The sequence below is a fragment of the Pteropus alecto genome, unplaced genomic scaffold, assembly GCF_000325575.1.
Source record: "Pteropus alecto unplaced genomic scaffold, ASM32557v1 scaffold7, whole genome shotgun sequence".
Classification (NCBI taxonomy): domain Eukaryota; kingdom Metazoa; phylum Chordata; class Mammalia; order Chiroptera; family Pteropodidae; genus Pteropus; species Pteropus alecto.
The window spans coordinates 23,014,045-23,018,001 of NW_006494614.1; the positions used below are offsets into that span (position 1 = coordinate 23,014,045).

The 3,957-nt window shown below is 36.3% G+C and overlaps 1 protein-coding gene across 1 annotated transcript in view; it reads left to right on the forward strand.

Moving 5' to 3' along the window:
* COL9A1 (collagen type IX alpha 1 chain) overlaps positions 1-3,957 on the forward strand; it is an 88,103-nt gene that overhangs the window by 73,425 nt on the left and 10,721 nt on the right. The gene's annotated exons all lie outside the window — the stretch shown is intronic.

Genomic DNA, 3,957 nt, shown 5'->3' on the forward strand with positions numbered 1-3,957 from the left:
GCCTTAAATGGCTTTTGCTACCTGAGGTGAGTAAATATGTCAGCTGGGTGTGTGTGTGCCCTGGAGAGGACTAAACGTGAAGAGTTTCTATATCATTATGAGTGACTGACAGCTCTCTGAGGAACTTCAGAGAGGCGTGGCATCAAAAATAAGACAGGGACGTTTGTTTTTTTAAATGGTGGTGCTCCAATTAGGATTAAATATTAAGGTGTGGATGGTCAGAGGGCAAGTAAGCTGCCCTTTTGGATCTGTACATGAATTGCTGATGCATTTGACAAACTACACCCTCAGCCGGAATAATTTAGTTAATTATATTTTTTGGCATGTGAATGTTAATAAATGAGCTCTAATTGGGGCCCCTTGTAAGCCTGACACAATAGCAAAGCTTTCAGAGGCTGGACAAAATCAAATATGTTGAGAACTCAAAGTTCATCTTAAAGAACTTGGATATTTTCTCTGAGAAAATCACATAGCCATTCATTTTTGTCCTGCTTGCAGCTAGAAGTATAGGAAGTCATGCTGTCGTGCTTTCTCTATGATTAGTCCCCATTCACTCTGTAAACCATTTCTAAGAAACTCCACTGCCTTGGGCAGTTGTCGACTTGGTTAGCTCTGTGGTGCCAGAGACCAAGGATGACTCCTCAGCTATTACGAATTCACTTTGGATCATTAGCATCACCAGGGACCTTGTTAGGAATGCAAATTATCCAGTTTACCCCCAACTCACTGATTAGACGCTCTGGAGGTGGGGCCACGCAGTCTGTTTTCTAACAAGCCTCCAAGGGATGCTGATGCAGCTAAATGCACTCCTGTAGAGCAGTTACCATTTTCCTATGGAAAAGGGACACCTTGTAGGGACTATAGAAATCACAGTCCTATGGTGTTTGGCTAAAGGGAAGTCTTCATATTTGGGCAGAGCTTAAATTAACTTTGTTTGAGTTAGTAGCAGAACTCTCCTGAAGTCCCACCTTATTCCTTTAAGAAGTGAAAATGTCTCTGTGACTTGAAACGCTAGGAGAGTCTGCTTAAGGCTGCATTTCTCAGCCTGGGCTGCACACTGGAATCACCTGAGGAGCTTTAAAAATGACTCATGTCTGGGTCCCATTCCCAGAGATTCTGATTTAATTGGTCTGGGCATTGGGATTTAAAAATATACCCCATTAAAATCTTAATGTGCAACCAGGGCTGAGAACCACTGCGAACAAAGGTGAAATGTTCAGGAAACTTTCCGAGAAGCTCTTAGCAGCATTGAATTGTGGCTGGGTCGAGTGGGGTTTGGCTTCAGCAGAAGAACCTAATTTTGAGGAGAAGAAAAGTATATTTCTATATTTGAAACCTGGAAAATGTCTCTGCTACTGTGTCCATCGTCAAGCATAGCTTAATCATATAAGGGATTTTCCCCTAATTTTTCTTCAGTAGTTATGACTTAGTCTATAATCTAGAAGTGAGACAGTTCTTTTTTCTAAAAGACTTTCTCTCGCAGTCCTCTCCATCCCTTCATTGTGACTGGATTCCTTTAAAGCAGCATCTTCTCTTAGTTTTACTTGTTAAAATTTGGAGTGTGTGCAAAAAGGAGTAATCAAATTCTCTTCATCAACCTACACTGTCACACATTTGGAAATGTATGATTCTAGGTAACTGGACTTGACCTTTCTTGTCCCACTACATACATTAACAGTAGTATTGAGTAGAAAACATATAGTGTTCTACTAGCTACAGATGAAATTCTCCCTGAGAATAAACACTTCACCGTTTGAGACATGAATGTTCAGCCAGTTAGAGGGGATGTATTTCATTGTCACCTATTGCCTTTTTTCCCATGCTTAATAAAGAAGGAATGGTATGAATCTTGCTCTGCTATATAGTTACTTTGAGAACCTTTTTCTAAAGAAATTGCCACATAAATAACAAAGAAATATGTTTTACTAAAGCTTTTAACAGTACAGAATATGTCTTAATCAAATCATTGTTTCCTTCCTAAAAAATCACTCTGAAAAACACAGTGGAACATTTTAAATAAGAACTAGTAGAAATATGCTTCAAATCATAGAGCTAAAATCATATTTATAATTTTTTTTGTTTTTCATCATGTTTTATACAATATTACACAAACGTGTTAGGGCAGAGGCCCATGCCTTATGTACATTTTATGTGTATACTCGAGCAGAAACATGAGAGATATCAAACTGGCCTTACGTTCTCTTTGTTTAGTATTAAGTCGGTCTTTTGTGTCATAAATATCATTTTTCAATGTTCATGCCATGGATTAATTTTAAGTTCTTATGAGTAAGGCTGCATATATTTTTGGATATTTTTGTGTGAGTCAGACAGACATGCCAATATGTAAATGAAGGATTGAAAAAGTACAGTCATAACTGTGACTAACACTTTTTAAAAATATTAATCTGCTCACATGAAGATGGACCATCAGTTATAGCTTTCAGAAAAATGAAGTAAATAGCAACTATGGAGCAATGAGAATTCTAGTTTTAGCTACTCTATTTAAAATGAGCTGTTTTTCTACTTAAACTGTGTATTTTTCTTCATACCTTGTCTAAAACTGATTTCATAAGCTCTTTATATGTACTTTCTGACACGATAGGCTAAAAAAGGTGGAACTTTAGTTCCTTGAGCTGCTTTTTGAACATTTCAAAAGAAGGCATGACCACTGTTTGAAGGAGTGGATTAAACCTGGTGACAAACAGAACCAAGCTGCACACACGGTTTGCTGTGGAGCAGCAGTGTGCAGTGTGGCTCTGTCTTGGATCCCATCTAAAGTTTGTTTTTCTGTGACTGATAAACTACAGCATCACGACTAAGATAGTGGTCTTATTCTTTGCAAGCAACATTTTAGAGTTGGCATGGCTCCATGTGGAATGTGTTTAACTTTCACTATCCATGTGAAAGTTGCATTTTAATTTATAATCATCTCATATCTTCAAAAAATATGGCATATTTAAAGATTCTTCTCATTGCCAGTCTCCAGAATTACAGTGATATGACATTTAAATTGCTACGTTAACAAGAATGCTTAAGCTGTTACTTTTTAAAATGCCAATTGTCATATCTTCCTAATAAGACCATATGGTGATGAGTATGAAAGAACTTGGTGTATGTGAATATGAGTTATCCTGAGCTCTATATCCTTAATATTTATATAAATTTAAACTGTTTTGAAAATGTAGCTGATTTCATCATAAAAATATTTATATAAAGACATTCACAGTTAGAGTATGATAACTATTTAAACATTCCTTCATAATCAGAGATTTTTGACTATTTGACTAATTTGTCAATGGTTGTACAGATATGCTTTCTATTTTTGTTGTGTATATGCCTTTGTTTTTAAAACTATAACAATTCATTATTGGATGAAGTTGGGCTGATACAGATGTTTGGGGAAAATGATTGTGTATAGAATTTATTACAAAATACCACTGCATTTTCTAAAAGTGTAGAAAATAATATAATACTATACTAATAGGATAGGAGAATAATGCCTTCCACTAGGAGCACTAGCAGTCACTTAGGACCAGTTAACTAAGGTATTAGAGCACTTTGTTAATGAGGCCAAGTCTCTGGGTTTGGCCTCAGCAGGGGCCAGGATAATTAATGTAGTTTTGTTCTGGGACTGCTGAATCCCTAAATTTAATCAACGGTCTTGCAAATACACATGGTTGGCTGCAATCCAAAGCATATTCCCTATAAATAATGGCTCCGTAGTGAAATGTAGGCACTTTTGACACCGCATTTTAAATTTTAGAAAGTCATTATTTTTGGTAATATTAAATTTACATTGTTCAGGAATTTAAAAATGTATAAGAAGATATTTAGTAAAGAGTTTCTCTGCCAGCCCTGTCTCCCATCTGCCTAGTTTCCTTTATTATTCCCATTAGGTAATCACTCTTGTTAATTTCTTACATATCCTTACTAACAATGATCTGCAAGGATCCATGA